This window comes from Maniola jurtina, chromosome 7 (genome assembly GCF_905333055.1).
Source record: "Maniola jurtina chromosome 7, ilManJurt1.1, whole genome shotgun sequence".
Taxonomy (NCBI): domain Eukaryota; kingdom Metazoa; phylum Arthropoda; class Insecta; order Lepidoptera; family Nymphalidae; genus Maniola; species Maniola jurtina.
Window position 1 is genome coordinate 11,968,009 of NC_060035.1, and position 12,897 is coordinate 11,980,905.

The 12,897-nt window shown below is 33.4% G+C and overlaps 1 protein-coding gene across 1 annotated transcript in view; it reads left to right on the forward strand.

Moving 5' to 3' along the window:
• Positions 1-7,612: 7,612 nt before the first annotated feature.
• LOC123866652 (cardioacceleratory peptide receptor-like) overlaps positions 7,613-12,897 on the forward strand; it is a 59,380-nt gene continuing 54,095 nt past the window's right edge. Inside the window, exon 1 of the mRNA XM_045908332.1 lies at positions 7,613-7,954. The gene's annotated coding sequence lies outside the window, so the exon portion shown is untranslated. The remainder of the gene's footprint in view (positions 7,955-12,897) is intronic.

Here is a 12,897-nt window from a genome sequence, read left to right on the forward strand (position 1 = left end):
TGGACCGGCGATTAGTTGATATGAAGATGATAAAGCCGATGAATGTTTTTATTTATCCACAAACAAATTATTAATTTAATTTTTTTTGAGAATTTTCTAATGTAATATTAATTATTTCCATCAGGTCAATGGTAAGGTAATGTCAAGCGTTGCAATTACACCATCTTTTGAGAACAGAGAATGAATGAAATATTGATTGAACATTACTCACAGGTAAGTTAGTTTGATCATCAATTCTGTTCTAGCAGCTACTAAATATTTATTTACTACCTTTGCCTTTGCACGAGTAGCCGTTATAACAATTGACCAATCTATGTTTAATGGAATAAAAATAAATATTTTCCTATTTTCTTTGATCAATCAGTAACTAAAAGACCGATAGAGTTATTTTTCGGTCAAAGACAAATAGTTAATTTTCTAGAATGCCTCGTGCATTATTCGTTAGCCTTATCTCATATAAAATTCTTTCCAAAGGTTTAAGTTGTATCTTCATTAAATATATTTTCAATATAAGTATAACCTATGATAAATAGTTGAAATAATCTCTGAATTTAATGCCTATCTAACTTACTGAGCGTAAATCTTATAATATACTATCTAGGTCATAAGTAGATAATTATACTATGTAATAGATATTACACCTATAAAAAAATTATTCATATACATTACAAGGAAATTATTTACCTATCCTTTAGCTTTCCCTTCAATTTACACATTCCAATAAATCCAACCATGATACTTCAAGCTCAAAATGTAAATGACTCCATTCTGAATTCTGAAATTCAGAAGCAACAGCTGATAATATTATTCGCACAAAAGCAATCATTTGAAATCACTCGCTGTAAGAAACAAGTTACAAATGGGACCTATAGAAAGTTATTTGAGTGAAATAGTCCCTTTTGGTTTGCGCGGTATGAATTTGAGACTACATTGCTTTGTTGGTTTTCATTGAGTGAAAAACATTACGCATTCCTTGATCTAAGATCAGAAAATGTAATAATTATATTATGAACCATATTTAATTTAGAGATATTTCAATTTAAAACTTAAATACGTATTCAAAATTCTCTTAACGCGTCGTCCTCTTCAACTGATAGACAACCACCGCACATAATTCTCTTACAGAGACTTCCACACGCACCAGTCTTTGCTCCATCTGGATCCAGCGGCTCCTTGGGACTCGATTAATGTCGCCATTCCAACACCTTAGGACCCTAACGTATATTATATCAGTTTTAACTATGGCGTGTCTTTTTTAGGTTTCCGTACCTCAAAAGGAAAAACGGAACCCTTATAGGATCACTTTGTTATCCGTCTGTCCGTCCGTCGTGTCTGTCAAGAAACCTATAGGCTACTTCCCGTTGACCTAGAATCATGAAATTTGGTAGGTAGGTAGGTCTTATAGCACAAGTACAGGAAGGAATAAATCTGAAAACCGTGAATTTGTGGTTACATCATTAAAAAAAAACTAAAATGTGTTTCAATTTTCAAAATAAGGTAACTATACCACGTGGGGTATGACAGGGCTTTACCTGTACATCCTAAAACAGATTTTTATTCAGATAGTCCAGATAGATTAGTCTATGCCCATTGCTACTTTAGGTCCTATTGCAACCTGTTGGGCTAGGTATGTCGATTACTTTGTCCTTTTACGGCTCTCTTCATTACAGACTCGAGAAAAACTTAAACATAGCTAGTCTCTATCGCCCACGGAGTAACTCTGAGCTTCCATAAGAGGCCCATAGTAGGCAACCAGGGGTTTGTATGTCATAATTGATATCCCGCAGTTTTCAAAGACTATGACCTTCAGACACGTAAATTGTGTAACGATGTTGTAAATAATTATGCAGAATTTAGGAGTGGGGAGCGTAATTCCATTTCATTATATTCAATGACCTGATAATAACCCAATCTTGATTTACATTTTAAGGTCCATTTTTCAATCACTAATAATAAAATCAACTGGTAGGAATAAAATATTTATTCTGACATTTCCATTAAAAAACTATTAAGATTTTTTTCAGATAACGGACTGCCATTTTAACCGACTTCCAAAAAAGAAGGAGGTTCTCAATTCGTCGGAATCTTTTTTTTTTTTTTGAAGCATGTTGGTGAATAGCAAAAGGTGCATAAAGCTGCCATTTTTTGAAGCACACTCGTAAGTAAACCCCGTGCTAATACCTGTGTAGTAGTGTGTAGTCTGTGTCACTACGCGAATGTGACACACACACAACCATAAGAGTTTGCCTTCAATTTTTAAAATACAATAACTGTATGAATTTTGCCAGTCTGTAGTCATATTAATTATTGTAGCGCTGTACTAAGGGATGTGGCCGAGTATGTTCCAGAAAGTTCGCTGATCCGTCGCATATAAAATGGTCAAGCAAATGAAAGTTCATTTTAGCGCCATTTTATTATTCTGTGAAAACGTGGCTCGCATGACTGATGTTTGAATAAGTAGTTTGTAAGTAGGCTATTTCATTTTATTTGCTATAATATATTTCTTTCTTCATTAGAAGAACGAATTAAATGTTGCTGTCGGTAGACAAATAAATATTTTAAGACTAATTACTTTTTTTTTTGTACTGGCTATGTAACATTCCTGCTTCCTTGAATACATAAAATATGTTGTTTTCTCAGAATTTAATTATCTGAGAGTCTTTAATTCCCTAAGATTTTTCTATCAAAAACCGTTTTTTTTTTAAAAAAGAGGAGAATTTTACTTTTACCAATTTGGTAGAAATTCGGTGAGTAATCGATGAAGGAAAAACATTACCTCCGTTTGAATGGAAGCGGAAGAATCTCAGTTATCTGCTATTCTTTAATACCGGGACAACGTATCAAGACTCCTGTCTAGCTACTCACTAAATGCATAAATACATTACATTACATACAATACATTTCAATATGTTTTTTTTTTCTATTTATTGATTTTATTCCCGTGTGGATCTATAATTTGGTACTCTTAATATTATGATTTCTTACAAATACACCACCTTTTTCAGTAACACGCACTGCAGCCTTCATCTGCGACAGTATCGCACTCCTTTACTATTTCTATACCTATTCTAAATTCTTTGGCGTTGATGATTAATTAACTTTGTTATATCATAGCAGGGTTAACTAACGAACTTATAAATAACCATAATACAAGTTATTAGTATTCCAGTAATGTATTTTCACTTCGCAGGCTATAATATTATGACATCTCTGTAAACAAGCCTGGAAATTAGCAAGTGATTGCATTTATACATATATCATGTTATGATTCACTGTCATATATGCAGTATGTTATGCAGGATAGAATGTTAAGATAATAATATATGTATATACCTACTCTATCGAATTATTATTAATTATTAAATTCTTCGAAAAAAGTTCATTTGTTTTATTTGCACATAATATAAGAGATTGTATTTTTTCAGTTAACCTTTAGTAGTGGGGATAGGATGATAGAACAATGGGTAGGTAGGTGGTAGATAGAGACAACAAACTTAAAAAAAAACCTGTCAAGTTAAAAAAATCAGTGTCAAATTAATTAAAAATCTTTCTGCGTTTTTCTATTTTCTTTAAAATCAGTGCCCACACCATGGTTTTTTAGGCTAAATTCCTTGTTCTAGTAACTATTATAGTTGGTCAAATTATTTTTAGCAAAAAAAATTGCTAATGTTATGCAAATAGAGCGTGTCCATATTGTGTTTCAGTTTTGCACACAAAAATGTTTTTATTGTTCATCAGTAATACCTACCATATTTTAAGCGATCATTTAATGATGCTAATTTGATAGTACATATATTTATATAGTATACACATTTTATATAAAATACACAATCTCTAAAATGAACTAAATTGACTGATCTAAACCATTCAAACGTTTTTTAAGTACTCACTTTACACTAGTTACAGCCATTTTACCAAAAACGGTACTTAAAAAGAACTACTGCGGTTTCAAAGTGTAAACCACTGCAAGTTATAAAATGGCCATAAAACAAGTTGATCTTGGTTTGACAAGATGAACTCTATGTATTTTTATGTTCATCAGAGAGATGTCGTGCTCTAGAGGCACTAATGTTCAACAAAACGGCTGCAACCTGACTGGTGATAAAAGACCAACCCTACTTTTTGACATTCACATAATAGGATTGGCGTTAGAAGGTCTAACGCCATAGTATTAGAGTTACAGTATGACGATCACAATCAGCTGTGCTGGTCGATTCCGAAAAAACTGCATCAATCATTGTTATCTAAATCTGAATTGTTGTGATTGACTTTATGGTATTATTGTTGCAACAATACATTGTAGCCAGTAGTGAGTGCTGACTTCAAGCGTTTAAAATGCACAGTTGCTGCAAAAATACCATAAATTCAGACACCCAAAATAATAATAATTGTGATTATAGCAACGTAATAATCACCACGCTTATTTCACTAAACTTAATGAATCTCGGCGGATCAGCTAGTAATATTATAGTATAAAGGAGAGCATTAAATAGGGTTTCTTTAAAATATTTATTAATTCCATTCTCTGAACATCATTTCTTCGTGCCGAGTCGTGCTTCCATTCTATTATTCATATAATGGCTTTCTGACCTTTGTAATATTTCTTTTTAGAAATAGAAAGATTTTTCATTCCCGTAAACTTTTATAAGACGTACTTTTGAATCGTTAATGCATCTAAAATTAGATGAGAGCTTTTTTTTGCGTCTTATATGAGATTTGTTTCTCTATAGTTTTTAACTCAATGGTATTCACCTCCATAACTCCGCGGCATTATAGACTATTGTCTGTAATAGAAAGTTTTACTGGTGGCGTCTTGGTAGTTGGTAGTTTATTGGCGCATTGACCGATCTTGTTTTCATGGCGTTTTGGTACTTCCCTATTTAGAACTCTGAGAAAGTGCGAAATGGTAATTTTATTAGTCTGTGATAAATCGCTGTAAACAGCGATATAAAGTGATTTATCACTTAACTTTTCAAGAAAAAAACTCGTTTAAGTATTCCAAGATTGACATTTGAAGTTTATGTAAAATATTGTAGTTACGCTAAAATATTCCAGCGGGTCAGTCAGCCGGACAATCAAACTTGTCTTTTTCATATTTAGGCATGCATAGTTATCATAGTTTATAAATAAATAATACGAACCCTAACAACAGCTGATTTTATGAAACTTTATTGTTAGCTCAGAATTATCAATAAAAATTATTTGGAGTTCAAAAATGTTTTTAGACATTTCTCAAACAAAAGAAAATAGAAATGAGTCGAGTGTACTTAATTAAGAGGGCTCTCTCCGTCACTCATTTCATACAATCTCTTCAATTTTAGATCAAAATCGATACCCAAGTATTTAAAAGTTTAACTCTCCAAAGTGCTTCTAACGGGTTTTTAATGTGCCCTTTTACTAAAGGGTTATGGTTATTGCTTTGCCCCTTAATCATTAAGCCAGTTCTTACCAGAAACATATTTTCGTACTAACTTGGTGCTTACGCATAATTTAATGAAATTAATAAGGTTTTCTAAATAAGCTAAATTTAATAGCATACCTTTTATTAATTTATTTCCCTCTGTATTATAATCTTATAAAATACTAGCTGATGCCCGCCACTTCGTTCGCGTGGATGTAGTTTTTTTAAAATCCCGTGGGAACTCTTTGATTTTCCGAGATAAAAAGTAGCCTATGTGCTAATCCAGAGTATAATCTATCTCCATTCTAAATTTCAGCCCAATCCGTCCAGTAGTTTTAGCGTGAAGGAGTAACAAACATACACACACACACACACACATACACACACACACACACACACACATACAAACAACCTTTCGCCTTTATAATATTAGTGTGATATTAATTTTAGAAGTGCGTTAAAGGTTTAATGGAACGGATGTAAAAAGGTGGTTTTTATCAAAAAAAACCTTTTGGAGCTTTGGGGGATAACAGTTACCTATGTTATCATCCAAAGCCAACATGATCAAAACTTCATAGTCGCTGATCGCTCTACCCTATCTTGGAGACACTACGCAGAGAAACTTCCAGTTTTTACAAAATAACGAAGGTCTGGCCCTCGTGAACTCTTAACCCTGAAGTAAAGAGAGGTTTGTAACAAATATTATTCTAAATTCCTATGCGTCAGATTTTTGCTTGTTTGCTCCACTTTCTTACAAAAGGAAAAAACTATTTACCATTCTCTGTTCTGTTTGAGCACAAGTTAGCAGGTAAGGCGTTTAAAGATATAAGTTTTGCTTTTTGCTTGTGGAGATGTACTTAATAAGCCTAGAACATCTAAGTAGTACCTATACATCATCATTATTTTCTTAAAGAATATAATATTTTGCCGTTGCCATCAATCACAGACATATACTGCTAGAAATAGGTTTCTTATAAGAATTTCCACATGCTATAGTCTTGCGCCGCGCCGCCTGAATTCAATGCAGCAGCGGTTCCCTGCGGTTTATTTTCTGATGACCTAGTGGGGGTCTAGATCTCAACGATTATCGGTTCTTTGATCTATCCATAGGTCCATAGATAGCGACTATGTTTCGGATCCATGCCATCAGTCATCACTGGCATTACCTACGTACTTTTCGAAGGTTTGATCTTCAGACATTTTGGACAAGAACACATATTGAAGCTCCCCGATCGTTGTCCTGTTGAGTTGGAATCGGCAGCTAGCCTCTTTCTCGAAATTGGACCTACTTACCTAGCTGAATCGTATAACATAGGTATGGATAGGCAGGTATAGTACTCGTCTATAAAAATAATGTACCTGTTCTATAAGAAAGCTCTAGAGATGAAATTCTTATAAAAACAAAATATATTTAATAAGAACAGTAAAACTATAAAACACAAACGGTAACAATTTACACATCATAGACACATTTATATGATTCACTTCGACACTTCCAAGTTTATCTCTAAGCAAGTGTTTTAACTTTCAAGCACTACTTAAGAGCATTATTATCTTATCGGAGCAAACAATTATGAACTTTAACATCAGCAAGCATAAAGACGTTATCAGTATGAATAAAAGGGAAGCTGTGCGTAGTCTGTGTAAATAGTTAGGGTTGTCACCTATACTTTAAAATGAAGCATGATTATACATACTATTTAATTTGGAAGGAACACGATTTACTTTTTATATGTTGAAACGTGATTCATTTTAATATTATCACCAAAAACATTAGTGTACTTTACGAGTATATGGTGGCAAGCAAAAAATTATGAATTTACTAGTCAATTCAAGGAATTCATATGGCATGATTGAAGAAAAGAAAACCATGGCCGCTTTTTCTTACAGCTGAAACGCAATTTTTTTTTAATTTTACAATTACAAATAAACTATGCTAACCTAATTTTACTTTTTACTAGAAAATGGCGCACAACGACAAATAAAAAAATATTTCGACGAATTGAGAACCTCTTCCTTTTTGAAGTCGGTTAAAAACAAATCGTAGTTTACAATAATTAACATTGATTGGCATGAATGGCATAAAAGTAGTCACACTAACTCTGCCTTTTAGCCTATAATTGGCAACCTTTATTACTTAAGTTTTTCTCCCTGGTGACAACCCTTATTCACTTCAGTTTTCAGCGTGAAGCGATTCTAAATACAGCTTTCGTAGACGACGCACGCATGCACTGTGTCGGAGAGACATCGCGAATTTAAGTTTTACGGAGTTGTATTAAAGAATAGTTTCGTGTAAACTTTTACTAAGATTTCCCGTATATTGTGTGGTAACTCTTTCATATTAAAATTAATAAGGAAACTATTTGAAAAGAAAATTTGACTGAGTATTTTAAATTTAAAGAGTGCTGTTGTATTTTTACTGTAAAAGTGTGTGAAATCAATTTTATTCATATAAATTTTAAAATAACGTGTGCTAATTATTAAGAATGTAATTAATAGTTGTATGAACTTAAAAACTGTTAAAAGTGCTTAAAAGTTTAAAGTTTTTCTAAGGTAAGTTTGAAAATATTAAATACTAATAGCAAAATTGAAAACTGTACGAGTGTCGAGTACCTATTGTAAAAATTCTTATTATTTACGTTTAATTTTTTAATTGGCAGCTATATTTTACGGTGAAGGCGAAAGAAGTTTGAGTTGGAAGTAAATCGATATAGTAATATGGTATCAGCTTTTACATTGTATGGAAGAACTTTTAAACGCAACTTCGTGCATGTGGTTTTGTGTTTCCGTGTACTTTTTTCCGTTTCTGTGTTCATGAAAAATTGGTTTTTAACGGTTGGGTTCAGGATTTCAGGTGGAGTAAACAATGGGGTTTTAAAACCCCCTTTTTTATGACGGAACAAAGATTATCCTATGTTAATTTCCTTTAGATAGATTGGGATACGAAGATTTTATCGTACATACAATTATTTTGGTTACGTTTTCCTGCTCGGAAATAATAATGAGTTCATCAGATCTCATCAATACTCGTAAATACTCTATTACAAAGCTTCTTTGATCGTATCCTTGTATCCATGTAATACATATTAAGGTTTTCTTTTGAGAGTTTCTTACTGGTTTTTCTTTTTGGGACTTTAATCTTTTCTCATGAAATGGAAATACGATAGGATACAATTTTCTTGATAAAAATTAATTGCGAAAACTGCTCCAATATTTATATATTTCAAGATTTTTAATCAAAAACAGTTATTATTTTTCTGTAGTTTTTTAATATATGTAGATACTTAGTTATAATTTCCAAAAAAAATGTAGATAAATAGGTATAATATGCCTTAACTGTTTTTGTTTATCCTCAACTTTTTTTAAAAGCTATACTTAATTAATTTGATTTTTTGATCCCGAAGCTTTATTGCCATGAATTTATATACTGCTTAAATTTTTTTACTTGGTTTTGTGTATGTGAAGTGTTAAAAGAAGCCTAATTATTTTTAACAGGCTCTGTTGTGGTTATTATGTGTACATGTAGGTTAAATGTATAAACCACATCACTCAATTGCAAGACACCAGACTTTTTCTTTGTTCTGTACTGCATACCATACCTTACGTAGGTATACGTATGATCTTTTTACATGCATTTGCTTTTAACTAAAAAGTAATTCCCTTGTGGTAACAGAGCATTGATCCAAAGTATAGCCAGTAGGTATACAGATGAAATCTAAGTAATACTATACTTCAAAAATACCAGATCAAGAATCGAGAAATAAATTTTAAGGGTAGGAGGAGGACTACGCGAAAATTGCGTCTCTAAAAATAAATACTTGATAGACCGTACTGAACAAAAAAAGCAAATTGTCCGAATAGCTTGCAAAGAAAAAAGGCCAGCCGAAGTTGATTTTTCAAATACCTGAACCGAATCTTTTTAATCAAACCTCCCAAACGTTTCGGATGGTGAAAAAATCTCCACACGTGACCAAAAAGGTCACCGAAGCCAATTTGTTACGTTCCAATCAACTCGAGTGCGTAAACTGTTGGTTTTTGTGTTGCTTGCCTATTAATTAATAATGGAACTGTGTAATTGTACCTACTTCTGATTGAAATACTTTTTTGGGTTTCTTGTCTACCTGAAGAGCTATTACTAAACCTTTACTGTTAAAAATTCCAATTTTTCCGCTGGCAAAAAATTTCAAAAAGGCCGCCACTCAAATTAAAAAAAAATTAAAACTACGATGGCACGGATCTCTTCTTGTGTGAGTCCGACTCCACTTGACTGGTTTTCTTTTAATCTGAACGTTTTTGGCCCACTACACACAAATCCGAACTTATATCTTAACAAAATGGCTTAAAACTGAGCTAACATTGAGTACAAAGTTCGTGGTTTTTAAAAACGGTACAATTACAGTGAAGTTTCAACAGATTTATTAAATTTTCTGTCCTTCTGTAAAATTGAATTTCTCGCAATTACACCGTTTTGTTCGCAAACTCCTTAATTTATCTTTCTTTATGTTTGCTATGAATGTATGTGTGTATGTGTAATGTCAATGAATTAATAAAGGTGTAGTAGAGTGGACATTTTCCCCCTACAGATGCCGGGGAGAAGTCATTTTCATCCAGCTATTATTTTCAATAACGTCAAATGTCCTATTTCATAGTCTCGTGCATTTGTAAGGCCAGGGGGTCGGAATCCCATAATGAGTCGCTTACGGCTCCTCGACCTAGGCATTCAGTGGGAAGCGCGCCGTTTGAAGCAAATTACGGATACAAATCGACGGACCGACTGACTCCGACAGCTATTAATGTTCTGTTGTTTAGATGTTTATGGTTCAAAGCCGACTTTATAACGGAATTGAATATTAAAAGAATATGAATGAATGAATATAATATATACCATATATGAATAGAAGAATGTAACGACTCATGAAAACATATGTATACAAAGCAAAACAATATCAATAATACAAAAACAAACTCACTAATTGGATGCCATTACTCATCTAACTTTGAGTTACCGTGAGTCATATACTCGTACATCTATACTTAAATATAATAAGCCATATAACTTTTTCACCTCCGCGGCATGGTAGGTACCCAGACTATCGAAAGCGTAACCTCTTTGAATTTCTAGGCTAATTATGCTGACCAATATAACTTGCCTTCTGGTTACCTGTAAACTCAATGAAACAGGACGACAGAACTTCTACAAAAGGATTTAGCTTCCACGCCCCACGACCCCAAGATTTAGCTGGTCTCACTCTGTATTGTCCTATGCAATTTTCCAATCTAAAATATAATGGCTCACTACTCACTGCATAGAAGAATAGTTGTTTAGAAGAATAGATGTAATATAAAAGACATGTTCTTTCTTTTCGTATATGTAGGCCCACTTATATACAGGTTGCTCTTCGACCCTTCTAGTTCTTGAATTTCTTTCAGTAATAATTCAGTATTAGTAATCTTCATAATTCATTATTATCAATCAACGAAAAGTGTTTGGTGATTTAAGTGATTTTGAATCGAGACGGTAGGTAATTTTGGTTCGGAAGGCAGATTCTATAAAGAAAAGCCCGCCAAAAATTCCGGCAGTATTTTCTATTACCAAGAAACACACTACAATCAACTGACCCTACATCATGTCAGCTTATCTCTCAGCCCTTCTCTCAATCCCTATAATAAACGAATATAACAGAACCAGAGGCATAAGCTAGTAAAACAGAATGTACCTAGATACTCTGTTATTTTGGACAATGCAAATAAACGACAAATAAGCAAACTAAACGGAACAGACATAAAAGTTGGATAATATGGAATCAGCTAAGTATACGAGTTACGCTCTTGGCATGGTGTTATCTGCGATATAGTACTCACAGAGTTCTAGGAAAAAAGCGAAGTATGAAAGAAAATAACAAAGGTAACAATAGAAATAATTGTCTTGATTTTTCTGATAAAGAATGTATGCGAAAATACAACAAGAAAGTTGAGGATTGTACCCATTTTATTTGTTGAAGTAACATGTGTAAAGCCAAAAAGTTATTTAATATTTTATGAAACCATATCAAATACATATGAAATAATAAACAAAATTTTAATATATTGGCGGATGAACTCGAAATTAGACATAAAGTTAAGAATTTGATCATTAAGGTGGCTTCCTTTGGCAAATTGAATTCATTCTAATGTGAGACAAAATACGTTACAATTTCTGCGGAGTAGGCACTACTTGAAAGCGCTTCGCATAATTAACTCCGCCGTTTCATAATATGAAATATATACCAACAATTAACAGGGGCCTCTCCGTCACTTGCTCCATACAATCGTAGTTTTATTCTCATTTGAATATTAAGTAACCAAAATCTCTGAAATTTTGCAGACACACTCTTAAAACTAATATCTGTGCCTGTGGTTTTCTAGATTTCTCTAAAAATATGCAGTTTTAAAGTTACACGGGCTCAAATATTTATATTTTTCGATGTAAAAGGCCAAAATTCACTGTCGCAGCAAGAACACCATAAATTCAGCCAATCAGAACAATTTGAATTGTAGGAAACGTGGTTATCTAGTACCACTGAGAAAGTACGAACCAAGACGGATAGGGATAAAAATAATATCATATTCAGGCAATCGACGGGTGAACGTCGAGTGAATTCCTCACGACGATATTTATGTCTTTCATACTAAGCGAGCGTTTTGACGTTTGATAAGGAGTTGCTGATTTGTCTTTTAGCACAGTTCACAACCATTGAAACTTATAACAAACGTCGAGGCTTCACTTGCATTGGTAGGCGTCAAATGTTACCTAGATTTTCACCTAGGTAAGCTATGAAACGTCTATGTATCTTTGATTACACGTCAACCCTAGCCTCTCCTAGCCTTATATTAATTGACAGATGTCGTTTCAGGACCAAACCCAGAGTTTCCTCACTCTAGCTCACTCTAACGACATTTTCTTACGTCAGATGCAACTAAATGCACTGCGATCGCGAAACAGCGGTACCACTTAGCAGTTAAGGGAACTCTAACAAAACATCAAGGCTTCACATACCTACACTTTTATTTCGCACCGGGATTCTCACGCGAGTGAAGAGCACGCTTAAACGAAATTGATATCACAGGGATAAAATGTAACTAGAACACGACAGTAAGTTTGTCTTTGTAATATATTTTGTAAACTTTTTGTAACGGAAGCTTTTGTAATACCGGATACTACAGATTGAAGTTTCCAGCTCTAAGTAACACAAGTTACACAGGATGGCAACAATCGATATTCGTATCCTGTAGGTATGTAGATAGGTAAATAATGCCTGTACTATACTTATGATGGTTTTAGGCATCACACTTATATTATAAAAGTGAAAGCGTGTATGTGTGTTTGTGTGTGTGTGTGTGTGTGTGTGTGTGTGTGTGTAAAAAGGCGGAGATTTTCAATAATTCAGCCCGTGTTTATTCTGGAATTTCCAAAAGTTTATAAAATCCATCGTTTTTTAATTTCCATGCGGATGAAG